Source organism: Arachis hypogaea, chromosome 19 (assembly GCF_003086295.3).
Source record: "Arachis hypogaea cultivar Tifrunner chromosome 19, arahy.Tifrunner.gnm2.J5K5, whole genome shotgun sequence".
Classification (NCBI taxonomy): Eukaryota; Viridiplantae; Streptophyta; class Magnoliopsida; order Fabales; family Fabaceae; genus Arachis; species Arachis hypogaea.
The window spans coordinates 71,545,219-71,564,695 of NC_092054.1; the positions used below are offsets into that span (position 1 = coordinate 71,545,219).

General features: G+C 39.4%; 4 non-coding genes across 4 annotated transcripts; all 4 read left to right on the forward strand.

Annotated features, from left to right (window-relative positions):
• Positions 1 to 5,591: 5,591 nt before the first annotated feature.
• Positions 5,592 to 5,699, forward strand: LOC112780428 (small nucleolar RNA R71). Its single transcript, XR_003191266.1, has one exon. It is a non-coding gene; the product is annotated as a small nucleolar RNA R71 (small nucleolar RNA).
• Positions 5,700 to 9,213: 3,514 nt separating this feature from the next.
• On the forward strand, positions 9,214 to 9,321 carry LOC112780429 (small nucleolar RNA R71). The gene has a single exon (XR_003191267.1). It is a non-coding gene; the product is annotated as a small nucleolar RNA R71 (small nucleolar RNA).
• Positions 9,322 to 11,024: 1,703 nt separating this feature from the next.
• LOC112780431 (small nucleolar RNA R71) lies at positions 11,025 to 11,132 on the forward strand. Its single transcript, XR_003191269.1, has one exon. It is a non-coding gene; the product is annotated as a small nucleolar RNA R71 (small nucleolar RNA).
• A 1,703-nt stretch (positions 11,133 to 12,835) lies between these two features.
• On the forward strand, positions 12,836 to 12,943 carry LOC112781448 (small nucleolar RNA R71). Its single transcript, XR_003192224.1, has one exon. It is a non-coding gene; the product is annotated as a small nucleolar RNA R71 (small nucleolar RNA).
• The last annotated feature ends 6,534 nt before the right edge of the window (positions 12,944 to 19,477 follow it).

The window sequence follows — 19,477 nt, forward strand, 5'->3', positions numbered from 1 at the left end:
CCGGCAACGGCGCCAAAAACTTGGTCACGAAATTGTGATCTCAGGCAACGGCGTCAAAAACTCTGTACGCACGTCTTAATAAATTGTTTTTCATTCACAACTTTGATACAACTAACCAGCAAGTGCACTGGGTCGTCCAAGTAATAAACCTTACGTGAGTAAGGGTCGATCCCACGGAGATTGTTGGTATGAAGCAAGCTATGGTCACCTTGTAGATCTCAGTCAGGCGGATATGAAATAGTTATGGTGTTTTCGAACATAAATAATAAATAGATAGAAAATAAGGATAGAAACACTTATGTATATCATTGGTGAGAATTTCAGATAAGCGCATAGAGATGCTTTCGTTCCTCTGAACCTCTGCTTTCCTGCTGTCTTCATCCAATCAATCCTACTCCTTTCCATGGCTGGCTTTATGTAAGGACATCACCATTGGCAATGGCTACTTTTGATCCTCTCTGGAAAATGGTCCGATGCGCTGTCACTGCATGGCTAATCGTCTAGAGGCATCACCGTTGTCAATGGCTGCATCCCATCCTCTTGTGAAAATGGTCCAAATGCCCTGTCACGGCACGGCTAATCATCTGAGGTTCTCGATCATACTGGAATAGGATTCACCCTCCTTTTGCGTCTGTCACTACGCCCAGCACTCGCGAGTTTGAAGTTCGTCACAGTCATTCAATCCCAGAGTCCTACTCGGAATACCACAGACAAGGTTTAGACTTTCCGGACTCTCATGAATGCCGCCATCAATCTAGCTTATACCACGAAGATTCTGATTAAGAGATCCAAGAGATACTCATTCAATCTAAGGTAGAACGGAAGTGCTTGTCAGGCACGCGTTCATAGGGAATGATGATGATTGTCACGTTCATCACATTCATGTTGAAGTGCGAATGGATATCTTAGAAGCAGAATAAGTTGAATTGAATAGAAAAACAGTAGTACTTTGCATTAATCTTTGAGGAACAGCAGAGCTCCACACCTTAATCTATGGAGTGTAGAAACTCTACCGTTTGAAAATACATAAGTGAGAGGTCCAGGCATGACCGAATGGCCAGCCCCCCAAACATGATCAATAGATCAAAATATGAACATAAGATAGCATAAAACTGATCCAGGATGTCTAATACAATAGCAAAAAGTCCTATTTATACTAAACTAGTTACTAGGGTTTACAGAAGTAAGTAATTGATGCATAAATCCACTTCTGGGGCCCACTTGGTGTGTGCTTGGGCTGAGCTTGAATGTTACACGTGTAGAGTTCAATCTTGGAGTTGAACGCTAGTTTGTAACGTATTTCTGGCGTTCAACTCTGGCTTGTGACGTGTTTCTGGCGTTTAACTCCAAACAGCAGCGTAGAACTGGTGTTCAACGCCCTTTTACGTCATCTAAACTCGGCCAAAGTGTAGACTATTATATCTTGCTGGAAAGCCCTGGATGTCTGCTTTCCAACGCAACTAGAAGCGCGCCATTTTGAGTTCTGTAGCTCCAGAAAATCCACTTTGAGTGCAGGGAGGTCAGAATCCAACAGCATCAGCAGTCCTTCTTCAACCTCTGAATCTGATTTTTACTCAAGTCCCTCAATTTCAGCCAGAAAATACCTGAAATCACAGAAAAACACACAAACTCATAGTAAAGTCCAGAAATGTGAATTTAACATAAAAACTAATGAAAACATCCCTAAAAGTAACTAGATTCTACTAAAAACATACTGAAAACAATGTCAAAAAGCGTATAAATTATCCGCTCATCACAACACCAAACTTAAAATTTTGCTTGTCCCCAAGCAATTGAAAATCAAATTGGATAAAAAGAAGAGAATATACTATAAATTCCAAACTATCAATGAAACATAGCTCCAATCAGATGAGCGGGACTTGTAGCTTTTTGCCTCTTGAATAGTTTTGGCATCTCACTTTATCCATTGAAGTTCAGAATGATTGGCATCTATAGGAACTTAGAGTTCAGATAGTGTTATTGATTCTCCTAGTTCAGTATGTTGATTCTTGAACACAGCTACTTTATGAGTATTGGCCGTGGCCCTAAGCACTTTGTTTTCCAGTATTACCACCGGATACATAAATGCCACAGACACATAATTGGGTGAACCTTTTCAGATTGTGACTCAGCTTTGCTAAAGTCCCCAATTAGAGGTGTCCAGGGTTCTTAAGCACACTCTTTTTTTTTTTTTTGCTTTGGACCTTGACTTTAACCGCTCAGTCTCAAGTTTTCACTTGACACCTTCACGCCACAAGCACATGGTTAGGGACAGCTTGGTTTAGCCGCTTAGGCCAGGATTTTATTCCTTTAGGCCCTCCTATCCACTGATGCTCAAAGCCTTGGGATCCTTTTTATTACCCTTGCCTTTTGGTTTTAAGGGTTACTGGCTTTTTGCTCTTGCCTCTTGGTTTTAAGAGCTTTTGGCTTTTTCTGCTTGCTTTTTCTCTCTTTTTTTTTCTACTTTTTTTTTCGCTATTTTTTTTCTACAAGCTTTGTTCTTTGCTGCTTTTTCTTGCTTCAAGAATCATTTTTATGATTTTTTAGATTATCAAATAACATGTCTCCTTGTCATCATTCTTTCAAGAGCCAACATATTTAACATTCTTAAACAACAACTTCAAAAGACATATGCACTGTTCAAGCATTCATTCAGAAGACAATAAGCATTGTCACCACGTCAATATAATTTAACTAAGTTCAAGGATAAATTCGAAACTCATGTACTTATTGTTCTTTTGAATTAAAAAATTTTTCATTTAAGAGAGGTGATGGATTCATAGGACATTCATAACTTTAAGACAATGTTACCAAATACTAATGATCATGTAATAAGACACAAACTTAGATAAGCACTTAACATAGAAAACGAAAAACAGAGAATGTAAGAACAAGGAATGAGTCCACCTTAGTGATGGTGGCGTTTCCTTCTTGAGGAACCAATGATGTCCTTGAGCTCTTCTATGTCTCTTCCTTGTCTTTGTTGCTCCTCCTTTATTGCTTTTTGATCTTCTCTAATTTCATGAAGGATGATAGAGTGCTCTTGATGTTCCACCCTTAATTGTCCCATATATTTGTGTGGGGGAAAATGTATCCCTTGAGGTATCTCAGGGATCTCTTGATTTGCAGTCAAATGTTCTACCACTGAGCTATAGATCCTTTACATGAATCTCTCCATCTCCATGACTTGGAGGTGGAAGCTTTTGTCTTCCCTTTTCTCTTCTCTCTCTTTTTTTTTTTTGAGGTTTCTCTGGCCTTAGGTGCCATCAATGGTTATGGAAAAGCAAAATAAGCAATGCTTTTACCACACCAAACTTAGAATGTTGCTCGCCCTCGAGCAAAAGAAGAAGGAATAGATGAAGAAGAAGATGTGGAAAAAAACTAGGATTATGAGGAGGTAAGGTGGGGATCCTGTGGGGTTCACAGATCCAAAGATGATCCTGTGAGGTCCACAAATCTTGAGGTGTCAAGGATTTACATCCCTGCACCAATTAGGCATGTAAAATGCCTTTGCATGCAATTCTGGCGTTTAAACGCCGAACTGATGCTTGTTCTGGGCGTTCAACGCCCAGATGCAGCATATTTCTGGCATTGAACGCCAACTTCATGCTTGTTTCTGGCGTTCAGCGCCAGCTCCATGCTTTGTTCTGGCGTTGAACGCCAGCCAGATGCTCTTTACTGGCATTTGAACGCCAGTGAAGTCCTCCTCCAGGGTGTGCTATTTTTAATGCTGTTTTTTATTTTTCTTCAATTTTTCCAGTTGTTTTTGTGGCTCCACATGATCATGAACCTATGAAGACATATAACTAATAAAAAAATATAATTAAATAAAGGTTGGGTTGCCTCCCAACAAGCGCTTCTTTAATGTCAATAGCTTGACAGTGGGCTCTCATGGAGCCTCACATATGTTCAGAGCATTGTTGAGACTCCCCAACACCGAACTTAGAGTTTGGATATGGGAGTTCAACACCAAACTTAGAGTTTGGTTGTGGCCTCCCAACACCAAACCTAGAGTTTGACTGTGGGGGCTCTGGTTGACTCTGTTTTGAGAGAAGCTTACTGTGCCTCTTTTCCATGTTTACAGAAGGATGTCCTTGAGTTTTAAACTCAAGGAAGTCCTCATTCAATTGAAGGACTAGTTCACCTCTGTTAACATCAATCACAGCTCTTGCTGTGGCTAGGAAGGGTCTTCCAAGGATGATGGATTCATCCTCATCCTTCCCAGTATCTAAGATTATGATATCAGCAGGGATGTAAAGGCCTTCAACCTTTACTAATATGTCCTCTACTTGTCCATAAGCCTGTTTTCTGGAATTGTCTGCCATCTCTAATGAGATTTTAGCAGTTTTTACCTCAAAGATTCCCAGTTTCTCTATTACAGATAGTGGCATGAGGTTTATTCCTGACCCAAGGTCACATAGAGCCTTCTCAAAGGTCATGGTGCCTATGGTACAAGGTATTAGGAACTTTCCAGGATCCTGTTTCTTCTGAGGCAATCTCAGTTGATCCAATGCATTTAGTTCATTGGTGAACAGGGGAGGTTCATCTCCCCAAGTCTCATTACCAAATAAATTGACATTCAGCTTCATGATTGCACCAAGGAACTTGGAAACTTGCTCTTCAGTAACCTCCTCATTCTCTTTTGAAGAGGAATATTCATCAAAGCTCATGAAGGGCATAAAGAGGTTCAATGGAATCTCTATGGTCTCTGGATGAGCCTCAGATTCCTTTGGTTCCTCAGAAGGAAACTCCTTGTTGATCACTGGACGTCCCAGGAGGTCTTCCTCACTGGGATTCACGTCCTCAACCTCCCTTACAGGTTCGGCCATGGTGGTTATGTCAATGGCCTTGCACTCTCCTTTTGGATTTTCTTCTGTATTACTTGGGAGAGTACTATGAGGGATTTCAGTGATCCTTTTACTCAGCTGGCCCACTTGTGCTTCCAGATTTCTAATGGAGGACCTTGTTTCATTCATGAAACTCACAGTGGCCTTAGATAGATCAGAGACTAAATTTGCTAAGCTAGATGGATTCTGCTCAGAATTCTCTGTCTGTTGATGAGTGGATGATGGAAAAGGCTTGCTATTGCTAAACCTGTTTCTTCCACCATTATTAAAGCGTTGTTGAGGCTTTTGTTGATCCTTCCATGAGAGATTTGGGTGATTTCTCCATGAGGGATTATAGGTGTTTCCATATGGTTCACCCATGTAATTCACCTCTGGTATTGCAGGGTTCTCAGGATCATAAGCTTCTTCTTCAGAAGATGCCTCTTGAGTACTGTTGGATGCAGCTTGGATTCCATTCAGACTCTGAGAAATCATATTGACTTGCTAAGTCAATATTTTATTCTTAGCCAATATGGCATTCAGAGTATCAATTTCAAGAACTCCCTTATTTTGAGGCGTCCCATTACTCACAGGGTTCCTCTCAGAAGTGTACATGAGCTGGTTATTAGCAACCATGACAATGAGTTCTTGAGGTTCTGCAGGCGTTTTCTTTAGGTGAATGGATCCACCTGCAGAAGTATCCAATGACATCTTAGCTAATTCAGACAGACCATCATAGAATATATCCAGGATGGTCCATTCTGAAAGCATGTTAGAAGGACACTTTTTGGTCAGTTGCTTGTATCTCTCCCAAGCTTCATAGAGGGATTCACCTTCTTTCTGTCTGAAGGTTTGAACATCCACTCTAAGCTTGCTCAGCTTTTGAGGAGGAAAAAACTTGGCTAAGAAAGTCGTGACCAGCTTATTCCAAGAGTCCAGGCTATCTTTGGGTTGAGAGTCCAACCACACTCTAGCTCTGTCTCTTACAGCAAAAGGGAAATGCATGAGCCTGTAGACTTCAGGATCTACTCCATTAGTCTTAACAGTATCACAGATCTGCAAAAATTCAGTTAAGAACTAAAAAGGATCTTTATATGGAAGTCCATGAAACTTGCAGTTCTGCTGCATCAGAGAAACTAATTGAGGTTTTAGCTCAAAGTTGTTTGCTCCAATGGTAGGGATGGAGATGCTTCTTCCATGTAAATTGGAATTAGGTGCAGTAAAGTCACCAAGCATCTTCCTTGCATTATTAACCTTTACTAATATGTCCTCTACTTGTCCATAAGCCTGTTTTCTGGAATTGTCTGCCATCTCTAATGAGATTTTAGCAGTTTTTACCTCAAAGATTCCCAGTTTCTCCATTACAGATAGTGGAATGAGGTTTATTCCTGACCCAAGGTCACATAGAGCCTTCTCAAAGGTCATGGTGCCTATGGTACAAGGTATTAGGAATTTTCCAGGATCCTGATTCTTCTGAGGAAATCTCAGTTGATCCAATGCATTTAGTTCATTGGTGAACAGGGGAGGTTCATCTCCCAAGTCTCATTACCAAATAAATTGGCATTCAGCTTCATGATTGCACCAAGGAACTTGGCAACTTGCTCTTCAGTAACCTCCTCATTCTCTTTTGAAGAGTAATATTCATCAGAGCTCATGAAGGGCGTAAGGAGGTTCAATGGAATCTCTATGGTCTCTAGATGAGCCTCAGATTCCTTTGGTTCCTATGAAGGAAACTCCTTGTTGATCACTGGACGTCCCAGGAGGTCTTCCTCACTGGGATTCACGTCCTCAACCTCCCTTACATGTTCGGCCATGGTGGTTATATCAATGGCCTTGCACTCTCCTCTTGGATTTTCTTCTGTATTACATGGGAGAGTACTAGGAGGGATTTCAGTGATCCTTTTACTCAGCTGGCCCACTTGTGCTTCCAGATTTCTAATGGAGGACCTTGTTTCATTCATGAAACTCACAGTGGCGTTAGATAGATCAGAGACTAAATTTGCTAAGCTAGATGGATTCTGCTCAGAATTCTCTGTCTGTTGATGAGTGGATGATGGAAAAGGCTTGCTATTGCTAAACCTGTTTCTTCCACCATTATTAAAGCCTTGTTGAGGCTTTTGTTGATCCTTCCATGAGAGATTTGGGTGATTTCTCCATGAGGGATTATAGGTATTTCCATATGGTTCACCCATGTAATTCACCTCTGCTATTGCAGGGTTCTCAGGATCATAAGCTTCTTCTTCAGAAGATGCCTCTTGAGTATTGTTGGATGCAGCTTGGATTCCATTCAGACTCTGAGAAATCATATTGACTTGCTGAGTCAATATTTTATTCTTAGCCAATATGGCATTCAGAGTATCAATTTCAAGAACTCTCTTATTTTGAGGCGTCCCATTACTCACAGGGTTCCTCTCAGAAGTGTACATGAACTGGTTATTAGCAACCATGACAATGAGTTCTTGAGCTTCTGCAGGCATTTTCTTTAGGTGAAAGGATCCACCTGCAGAAGTATCCAATGACATCTTAGCTATTTCAGACAGACCATCATAGAATATATCCAGGATGGTCCATTCTGAAAGCATGTTAGAAGCACACTTTTTGGTCAGTTGCTTGTATCTCTCCCAAGCTTCATAGAGGGATTCACCTTCTTTCTGTCTGAAGGTTTGAACATCCACTCTAAGCTTGCTCAGCTTTTGAGGAGGAAAAAACTTGGCTAAGAAAGTCGTGACTGGCTTATTCCAAGAGTTCAGGCTATCTTTGGGTTGAGAGTCTAACCACACTCTAGCTCTGTCTCTTACAGCAAAAGGGAAATGCATGAGCCTGTAGACTTCAGGATCTACTCCATTAGTCTTAACAGTATCACAGATCTGCAAAAATTCAGTTAAGAACTAAAAAGGATCTTCAGATGGAAGTCCATGAAACTTGCAGTTCTGCTGCATCAGAGAAACTAATTGAGGTTTTAGCTCAAAGTTGTTTGCTCCAATGGTAGGGATGGAGATGCTTCTTCCATCTAAATTGGAATTAGGTGCAGTAAAGTCACCAAGCATCTTCCTTGCATTATTAACCTTTACTAATATGTCCTCTACTTGTCCATAAGCCTGTTTTCTGGAATTGTCTGCCATCTCTAATGAGATTTTAGCAGTTTTTAACTCAAAGATTCCCAGTTTCTCCATTACAGATAGTGGCATGAGGTTTATTCCTGACCCAAGGTCACATAGAGCCTTCTCAAAGGTCATGGTGCCTATGGTACAAGGTATTAGGAATTTTCCAGGATCCTGTTTCTTCTGAGGCAATCTCAGTTGATCCAATGCATTTAGTTCATTGGTGAACAGGGGAGGTTCATCTCCCAAGTCTCATTACCAAATAAATTGGCATTCAGCTTCATGATTGCACCAAGGAACTTGGCAACTTGCTCTTCAGTAACCTCCTCATTCTCTTTTGAAGAGTAATATTCATCAGAGCTCATGAAGGGCGTAAGGAGGTTCAATGGAATCTCTATGGTCTCTAGATGAGCCTCAGATTCCTTTGGTTCCTATGAAGGAAACTCCTTGTTGATCACTGGACGTCCCAGGAGGTCTTCCTCACTGGGATTCACGTCCTCAACCTCCCTTACAGGTTCTGCCATGGTGGTTATATCAATGGCCTTGCACTCTCCTCTTGGATTTTCTTCTGTATTACTTGGGAGAGTACTAGGAGGGATTTCAGTGATCCTTTTACTCAGCTGGCCCACTTGTGCTTCCAGATTTCTAATGGAGGACCCTGTTTCATTCATGAAACTCACAGTGGCCTTAGATAGATCAGAGACTAAATTTGCTAAGCTAGATGGATTCTACTCAGAATTCTCTGTCTGTTGATGAGTGGATGATGGAAAAGGCTTGCTATTGCTAAACCTGTTTCTTCCACCATTATTAAAGCCTTGTTGAGGCTTTTGTTGATCCTTCCATAAGAGATTTGGGTGATTTCTCCATGAGGGATTATAGGTATTTCCATATGGTTCACCCATGTAATTCACCTCTGCTATTGCAGGGTTCTCAGGATCATAAGCTTCTTCTTCAGAAGATGCCTCTTGAGTACTGTTGGATGCAGCTTGGATTCCATTCAGACTCTGAGAAATCATATTGACTTGCTGAGTCAATATTTTATTCTTAGCCAATATGGCATTCAGAGTATCAATTTCAAGAACTCTCTTATTTTGAGGCGTCCCATTACTCACAGGGTTCCTCTCAGAAGTGTACATGAACTGGTTATTAGCAACCATGACAATGAGTTCTTGAGCTTCTGCAGGCATTTTCTTTAGGTGAATGGATCCACCTGCAGAAGTATCCAATGACATCTTAGCTATTTCAGACAGACCAGCATAGAATATATCCAGGATGGTCCATTCTGAAAGCATGTTAGAAGGACACTTTTTGGTCAGTTGCTTGTATCTCTCCCAAGCTTCATAGAGGGATTCACCTTCTTTCTGTCTGAAGGTTTGAACATCCACTCTAAGCTTGCTCAGCTTTTGAGGAGGAAAAAACTTGGCTAAGAAAGTCGTGACCGGCTTATTCCAAGAGTTCAGGCTATCTTTGGGTTGAGAGTCCAACCACACTCTAGCTCTGTCTCTTACAGCAAAAGGGAAATGCATGAGCCTGTAGACTTCAGGATCTACTCCATTAGTCTTAACAGTATCACAGATCTGCAAAAATTCAGTTAAGAACTAAAAAGGATCTTCAGATGGAAGTCCATGAAACTTGCAGTTCTGCTGCATCAGAGAAACTAATTGAGGTTTTAGCTCAAAGTTGTTTGCTCCAATGGTAGGGATGGAGATGCTTCTTCCATCTAAATTGGAATTAGGTGCAGTAAAGTCACCAAGCATCTTCCTTGCATTATTAACCTTTACTAATATGTCCTCTACTTGTCCATAAGCCTGTTTTCTGGAATTGTCTGCCATCTCAAATGAGATTTTAGCAGTTTTTACCTCAAAGATTCCCAGTTTCTCCATTACAGATAGTGGCATGAGGTTTATTCCTGACCCAAGGTCACATAGAGCCTTCTCAAAGGTCATGGTGCCTATGGTACAAGGTATTAGAAATTTTCCAGGATCCTGTTTCTTCTGAGGCAATCTCAGTTGATCCAATGCATTTAGTTCATTGGTGAACAGGGGAGGTTCATCTCCCAAGTCTCATTACCAAATAAATTGGCATTCAGCTTCATGATTGCACCAAGGAACTTGGCAACTTGCTCTTCAGTAACCTCCTCATTCTCTTTTGAAGAGTAATATTCATCAGAGCTCATGAAGGGCGTAAGGAGGTTCAATGGAATCTCTATGGTCTCTAGATGAGCCTCAGATTCCTTTGGTTCCTATGAAGGAAACTCCTTGTTGATCACTGGACGTCCCAGGAGGTCTTCCTTACTGGGATTCACGTCCTCAACCTCCCTTACAGGTTCGGCCATGGTGGTTATATCAATGGCCTTGCACTCTCCTCTTGGATTTTCTTCTGTATTATTTGGGAGAGTACTAGGAGGGATTTCAGTGATCCTTTTACTCAGCTGGCCCACTTGTGCTTCCAGATTTCTAATGGAGGACCTTGTTTCATTCATGAAACTCACAGTGGCCTTAGATAGATCAGAGACTAAATTTGCTAAGCTAGATGGATTCTGCTCAGAATTCTCTGTCTGTTGATGAGTGGATGATGGAAAAGGCTTGCTATTGCTAAACCTGTTTCTTCCACCATTATTAAAGCCTTGTTGAGGCTTTTGTTGATCCTTCCATGAGAGATTTGGGTGATTTCTCCATGAGGGATTATAGGTATTTCCATATGGTTCACCCATGTAATTCACCTCTGCTATTGCAGGGTTCTCAGGATCATAAGCTTCTTCTTCAGAAGATGCCTCTTGAGTACTGTTGGATGCAGCTTGGATTCCATTCAGACTCTGAGAAATCATATTGACTTGCTGAGTCAATATTTTATTCTTAGCCAATATGGCATTCAGAGTATCAATTTCAAGAACTCTCTTATTTTGAGGCGTCCCATTACTCACAGGGTTCCTCTCAGAAGTGTACATGAACTGATTATTAGCAACCATGGCAATGAGTTCTTGAGCTTCTGCAGGCGTTTTCTTTAGGTGAATGGATCCACCTGCAGAAGTATCCAATGACATCTTAGCTATTTCAGACAGACCATCATAGAATATATCCAGGATGGTCCATTCTGAAAGCATGTTAGAAGGACACTTTTTGGTCAGTTGCTTGTATCTCTCCCAAGCTTCATAGAGGGATTCACCTTCTTTCTGTCTGAAGGTTTGAACATCCACTCTAAGCTTGCTCAGCTTTTGAGGAGGAAAAAACTTGGCTAAGAATGTCGTGGCCGGCTTATTCCAAGAGTTCAGGCTATCTTTGGGTTGAGAGTCCAACCACACTCTAGCTCTGTCTCTTACAGCAAAAGGGAAATGCATGAGCCTGTAGACTTCAGGATCTACTCCATTAGTCTTAACAGTATCACAGATCTGCAAAAATTCAGTTAAGAACTAAAAAGGATCTTCAGATGGAAGTCAATGAAACTTGCAGTTCTGCTGCATCAGAGAAACTAATTGAGGTTTTAGCTCAAAGTTGTTTGCTCCAATGGTAGGGATGGAGATGCTTCTTCCATCTAAATTGGAATTAGGTGCAGTAAAGTCACCAAGCATCTTCCTTGCATTATTAACCTTTACTAATATGTCCTCTACTTGTCCATAAGCCTGTTTTCTGGAATTGTCTGCCATCTCTAATGAGATTTTAGCAGTTTTTACCTCAAAGATTCCTAGTTTCTCCATTACAGATAGTGGCATGAGGTTTATTCCTGACCCAAGGTCACACAGAGCCTTCTCAAAGGTCATGGTGCCTATGGTACAAGGTATTAGGAATTTTCCAGGATCCTGTTTCTTCTGAGGCAATCTCAGTTGATCCAATGCATTTAGTTCATTGGTGAACAGGGGAGGTTCATCTCCCAAGTCTCATTACCAAATAAATTGGCATTCAGCTTCATGATTGCACCAAGGAACTTGGCAACTTGCTCTTCAGTAACCTCCTCATTCTCTTTTGAAGAGTAATATTCATCAGAGCTCATGAAGGGCGTAAGGAGGTTCAATGGAATCTCTATGGTCTCTAGATGAGCCTCAGATTCCTTTGGTTCCTATGAAGGAAACTCCTTGTTGATCACTGGACGTCCCAGGAGGTCTTCCTCACTGGGATTCACGTCCTCAACCTCCCTTACAGGTTCGGCCATGGTGGTTATATCAATGGCCTTGCACTCTCCTCTTGGATTTTCTTCTGTATTACTTGGGAGAGTACTAGGAGGGATTTCAGTGATCCTTTTACTCAGCTGGCCCACTTGTGCTTCCAAATTTCTAATGGAGGACCTTGTTTCATTCATGAAACTCACAGTTGCCTTAGATAGATCAGAGACTAAATTTGCTAAGCTAGATGGATTCTGCTCAGAATTCTCTGTCTGTTGATGAGTGGATGATGGAAAAGGCTTGCTATTGCTAAACCTGTTTCTTCCACCATTATTAAAGCCTTGTTGAGGCTTTTGTTGATCCTTCCATGAGAGATTTGGGTGATTTCTCCATGAGGGATTATAGGTATTTCCATATGGTTCACCCATGTAATTCACCTCTGCTATTGCAGGGTTCTCAGGATCATAAGCTTCTTCTTCAGAAGATGCCTCTTGAGTACTGTTGGATGCAGCTTGGATTCCATTCAGACTCTGAGAAATCATATTGACTTGCTGAGTCAATATTTTATTCTTAGCCAATATGGCATTCAGAGTATCAATTTCAAGAACTCTCTTATTTTGAGGCGTCCCATTACTCACAGGGTTCCTCTCAGAAGTGTACATGAACTGGTTATTAGCAACCATGACAATGAGTTCTTGAGCTTCTGCAGGCGTTTTCTTTAGGTGAATGGATCCACCTGCAGAAGTATCCAATGACATCTTAGCTATTTCAGACAGACCATCATAGAATATATCCAGGATGGTCCATTCTGAAAGCATGTTAGAAGGACACTTTTTGGTCAGTTGCTTGTATCTCTCCCAAGCTTTATAGAGGGATTCACCTTCTTTCTGTCTGAAGGTTTGAACATCCACTCTAAGCTTGCTCAGCTTTTGAGGAGGAAAAAACTTGGCTAAGAAAGTCGTGACCGGCTTATTCCAAGAGTTCAGATTATCTTTGGGTTGAGAGTCCAACCACACTCTAGCTCTGTCTCTTACAGCAAAAGGGAAATGCATGAGCCTGTAGACTTCAGGATCTACTCCATTAGTCTTAACAGTATCACAGATCAGCAAAAATTCAGTTAAGAACTAAAAAGGATCTTCAGATGGAAGTCCGTGAAACTTGCAGTTCTGCTGCATCAGAGAAGCTAATTGAGGTTTTAGCTCAAAGTTGTTTGCTTCAATGGTAGGGATGGAGATGCTTCTTCCATCTAAATTGGAATTAGGTGCAGTAAAGTCACCAAGCATCTTCCTTGCATTATTAACCTTTACTAATATGTCCTCTACTTGTCCATAAGCCTATTTTCTGGAATTGTCTGCCATCTCTAATGAGATTTTAGCAGTAACCTCCTCATTCTCTTTTGAAGAGGAATATTCATCAGAGCTCATGAAGGGCGTAAGGAGGTTCAATGGAATCTCTATGGTCTCTAGATGAGCCTCAGATTCCTTTGGTTCCTATGAAGCAAACTCCTTGTTGATCACTGGACGTCCCAGGAGGTCTTCCTCACTGGGATTCACGTCCTCAACCTCCCTTACAGGTTCGGCCATGGTGGTTATGTCAATGGCCTTGCACTCTCCTTTTGGATTTTCTTCTGTATTACTTGGGAGAGTACTAGGAGGGATTTCAGTGATCCTTTTACTCAGCTGGCCCACTTTTGCTTCCAGATTTCTAATGGAGGACCTTGTTTCATTTATGAAACTCACAGTGGCCTTAGATAGATCAGAGACTAAATTTGCTAAGCTAGATAGATTCTGCTCAGAATTCTCTGTCTATTGATGAGTGGATGATGGAAAAGGCTTGCTATTGCTAAACCTGTTTCTTCCACCATTTTTAAAGCCTTGTTGAGGCTTTTGTTGATCCTTCCATGAGAGATTTGGGTGATTTCTCCATGATGGATTATAGGTATTTTCATATGGTTCACCCATGTAATTCACCTCTGCTATTGCAGGGTTCTCAGGATCATAAGCTTCTTCTTCAGAAGATGCCTCTTGAGTACTGTTGGATGCAGCTTGCATTCCATTCAGACTCTGAAAAATCATATTGACTTGCTGAGTCAATATTTTATTCTGAGCCAATATGGCATTCAGAGTATCAATTTCAAGAACTCCCTTCTTCTGAGGCGTCCCATTACTCACAGGGTTCCTCTCAGAAGTGTACATGAACTGGTTATTAGTAACCATGTCAATGAGTTCTTGAGCTTCTGCGGGCATTTTTTTAGGTGAATGGATCCACCTGCAGAAGTATCCAATGACATCTTAGCTAATTCAGACAGACCATCATAGAATATATCCAGGATGGTCCATTCTGAAAGCATGTCAGAAGGACACTTTTTGGTCAGTTGCTTGTATCTCTCCCAAGCTTCATAGAGGGATTCACCTTCTTTCTGTCTGAAGGTTTGAACATCCACTCTAAAAAGGATCTTCAGATGGAAGTCCATGAAACTTGCAGTTCTGCTGCATCAGAGAAACTAATTGAGGTTTCAGCTCAAAGTTGTTTGCTCCAATGGTAAGGATGGAGATGCTTCTTCCATGTAAATTGGAATTAGGTGCAGTAAAGTCACCAAGCATCCTCCTTGCATTATTATTATTTTCGGCTGCCATCTCCTCTTCTTGTTCGACAATTTCTGAAAGGTGCTTGCTGGATTGTTGTAATTTAGCTTCTCTTAGTTTCCTCTTCAGAGTCCTTTTAGGTTCTGGATCTGCTTCAGCAAGAATATTCTTGTCCTTGCTCCTGTTCATATGAAAAAGAGGGAACAGAAAAATAATAATAATAGGGATCCTTTTTGCCCAAGTATAGAGGTTCCCTTATGTAAGTAGAAGAAGAAAAGAATGTAATGTAAAGAAAGGAAGAAGAGAAAATTCGAACATAGATGGAAGAGGGGGTTCGAATTTGGGTGAGATGAAGTGTTAGTAGATGAATAAATAAATAGAAGGAGATGAGAGAGAAAGAGGATTTTCGAAAATAAAATTTTGAAAAGTGGTTAGTGATTTTCGAAAATTAGAAAAAAATTAAAATTAAAATTAAAAATTGAAACAACTATTTAATTAAAAAGAATTTTTGAAAAAGAGGGAGATATTTTCGAAAATTAGAGAGAGAGGGTTAGTTAGGTAGTTTTGAAAAAGATAAGAAACAAACAAAAAGTTAGTTTGTTAGTTGAAACAAATTTGAAAATCAATTTTGAAAAGATAAGAAGATAAGAAGTTAGATAAGATATTTTAAAATCAATTTTTTGAAAAAGATATCATTTTGAAATAGATAAGATAAAAAGATATTTTTGAAAAGATATGATTGAAATTAGTTTTGAAAAAGATTTGATTTTTAAAATCACAATTAATGACTTGATTCACAAGAAATCACAAGATATGATTCTAGAACTTAAAGTTTGAATCTTTTTTAACAGGCAAGTAACAAGCTTGAAATTTTTGAATCAAAACATTAATTGATGATGTTATTTTCGAAAATTATGTGATAAAGATAAGAAAAAGATTTTTGAAAAATATTTTTAAAATTTTCGAAAATAACTAAGAAAAATGAAAAAGATTTGATTTTTGAAAAAGATTTTGAAAAAGATAAGATTTTTAAATTGAAAATTTGATTTGACTCATAAAAAAAACTAGATTTTTTAAAAAATTTTTGAAAAAGTCAATCCAAATTTTCGAAATTTATGAGTGAAAAAGGGGAAGATATTTTTTTTTATTTTTTAATTTTCAATGATGAAAGAGAAAAACATGAAAAAGACTCAATGCATGAAAATTTTTAGATCAAAATGATGAATGCATGCAAGAATGCTATGAATGTCAAGATGAACACTAAGAACACTTTGAAGATCATGATGAACATCAAGAACATATTTTTGAAAAATTTTTGATGCAAAGAAAACATGCAAGATACCAAACTTAGAAATCTTTGATGCTTAGACTCTATGGATGCAAAAATGCACATGAGAAACAATAAAATACACAAAACAAGAAAACATCAAGATCAAACAAGAAGATTTACCAAGAACAACTTGAAGATCATGAAGAACACTATGAATGCATGAATTTTTCGAAAAATGCAAGATATTTTTGATTTTTTATGATTTTGTGATTTTTGAAACTTAAAAATTGACTCAAGACTCAAACAAAAAACATAAAATATTTTTGATTTTTTATGATTTTGTGATTTTTTTGTATTTTTATTTTATATTTTTCGAAAATTAATGTGAAAAAGAAAAATAAGGATTCCAAAATTTTTAATATGAATTCCAGGAATCTTGCACTCTTATTCTAAAGCTCCAATCTGAGGGTTAGACATGGCTTAATAGCCAGTCAAGCTTTAGCATGTAAATCTTTTGGATCTGGAACAGCAGCATGTGGATTAGCAACAGCTAGCTTGCTCTTGTGATGATGGTTGGAAGCCCCTATCCAGATAAATTTAGACATGGCTTTACAGCCAGCCAGGCTTCACATGCTTCATGAAACTCTAGAATTCATTCTTAAGGAATTTTAGAATAATTTTCGAAAACAGATGAGAATTTTTGAAAGATTTTTGAAAAATTTTTTTTTTTTGAAAATTTTTTTTTTTTGAAAATAAAACAAAAAGAAAATTACCTAATCTCAGCAACAAGATGAACCGTCAGTTGTCCAAACTCGAACAATCTCTGGCAACGGCACCAAAAACTCTGTACGTATGTCTTAATAAATCGTTTTTCATTCACAACTTCGATACAACTAACCAGCAAGTGCACTGGGTCGTCCAAGTAATAAAACCTTACGTGAGTAAGGGTCTATCCCACGGAGATTGTTGGTATGAAGCAAGCTATGGTCATCTTGTAAATCTCAGTCAGGCGGATAATAATTGATTATGGAGTTTTCGAAAATATATGATAAATAGACAGAAAATAAAGATAGAAATACTTATGTATATCATTGGTGAGAATTTCAGATAAGTGTATGGAGATGTGTTCGTTCCTCTGAGCTTCTGCTTTCCTGCTGTCTTTATCCAATCAATCCTACTCCTTTCCATGGCTGGCTTTATGTAAAGACATCACCATTGTCAATGGCTACTTTTCATCCTCTCTGTGAAAATGGTCCGATGCGCTGTCACTGCATGGCTAATCATCTAGAGGCATCACCGTGGTCAATGGCTGCATCCTATCCTCTTGTGAAAATGGTCCAAATGCTCTGTCACAGCACGGCTAATGATTTGAGGTTCTCGATCATACTGGAATAGGATTCACCCTCCTTTTGCGTCTGTCACTACGCCCAGCACTCGCGAGTTTGAAGTTTGTCACAGTCATTTAATCCCAGAATCCTACTCGGAATACCACAGACAAGGTTTAGACTTTCCGGATTCTCATGAATGCTGCCATCAATCTAGCTTACACCACGAAGATTCTGATTAAGAGATCCAAGAGATAATCATCCAATCTAAGGTGGAACAGAAGTGGTTGTCAGGCACGCGTTCGTAGGGGAATGATGATGATTGTCACATTCATCACATTTATGTTGAAGTGCGAATGAATATCTTAGAAGCGGAATAAGTTGAATTGAATAGAAAAACAGTAGTACTTTGCATTAATTCATGAGGAACAGCAGAGCTCCACACCTTAATCTATGGAGTGTAGAAACTCTACCGTTGAAAATACATAAGTGAAAGGTCCAGGCATGGCCGAATGGCCAGCCCCCAAAATGTGATCACAGGATCAAAAATACAATCCAGGATGTCTAATACAATAGTAAAAAGTCCTATTTATACTAAACTAGTTACTAGGGTTTACAGAAGTAAGTAATTGATGCATAAATCCACTTCTGGGGCCCACTTGGTGTGTGCTTGGGCTGAGCTTGAATGTTACACGTGTAGAGGCTCTTTCTGGAGTTGAACGCCAGGTTGTGACATGTTTCTGGCATTCAACTCTGGTTCGTAACGTGTTTCTGGCGTTTAACTCTAGGCTGCAGCGTAGAACTGACGTTCAACGCCCTTTTACGTCATCTAAACGTGGTGAAAGTATAAACTATTATATATTTCTGGAAAGCCCTGGATGTCTACTTTCCAACGCAATTGGAAGCGCGCCATTTTGAGTTCTGTAGCTCCAAAAAATCCACTTTGTGTGCAGGGAGGTCAGAATCCAACAGCATCAGCATTCCTTCTTCAACCTCTGAATCTGATTTTTGCTCAAGTCCTTCAATTTCAGCCAGAAAATACCTGAAATCACAGAAAAACACACAAACTCAAAGTGAAGTCCAGAAATGTGAATTTAACATAAAAACTAATGAAAACATCCTTAAAAGTAACTAGATCCTACTAAAAACATACTAAAAACAATGCCAAAAAGCGTATAAATTATCCGCTCAACAGTAGCCATTGACAATGGTGATGCCCTTGTTTATGGAATTTAATGCCAGAATGCAACATGGAACTCCAACTTGTAACCTGTTTCTGGCGTTTAACTCCAACTTGTAACCTGTTTCTGGCGTTTAACGCCAGAATACAACATGGAACTAGCGTTGAATGCCAGTTTACGTCATTTATCCTTGAGAAAAGTATGGACTATTATATATTACTGGAAAGCCCTGGATGTCTACTTTCCAACGCAATTGAGAGCGTGCCATTTGGACTCCTGTAGCTCCAAAAAATCCATTTTGAGTGTAGGGAGGTCAGAATCTAACAGCATCTGCAGTCCTTTTTCAGCCTGAATCAGATTTTTGCTCAGCTCCCTCAATTTCAGCCAGAAAATACTTGAAATCACAAAAAAATACACAAACTCATAATAAAGTCTAGAAATATGAATTTTTCCTAGAAACTAATAAAAATATACTAAAAGCTACATGAAATTACCCTCAAAAATCGTATAAAATATCCGCTCATCATCCTTCCACTTGTGCATGCTTCCTTTCTCTCTTCTAGGCCATTCTTGCCCTATAGATTCTGAAATGACTCAACAAACATATCACGGCATCGAATGGTAAATAAAAGAGGACCAAAATATGGCAATTTTAAGGCAAAAGAAGCATGTTTTCCATCATGAGGCAATATTAGGAAGAGAACACAAAACCATGCTATTTCATTGAATAAATGTGGAAAAAGGTGATAAAATCCCTCAAAATAAGCACAAGATAAACCAAAAAATTAGGGTTTATCAAACCTCCCCACACTTAAACCAAGCATGTCCTCATGCTAAAAATAAAAAGACCAAAGTCCATGGGAAGAAAGGGTTCATGAAGTGCAAATCACCTAAATGAATGCATGCAACTAATGTAAAGGCATCTATCTACTTAGTCAAGGGTAAATCTATCCTCCAAGAACACATATGAGGCTATAGGGTTAAAGTGACATGTAGTCCATGAATCCTACGAATTTGAACATCAATATGAAGTGCACATAACTTGCGAGATGAACGCTTGTGAAAGCTGGGAACAAGGGGTTGAGCATCGAAC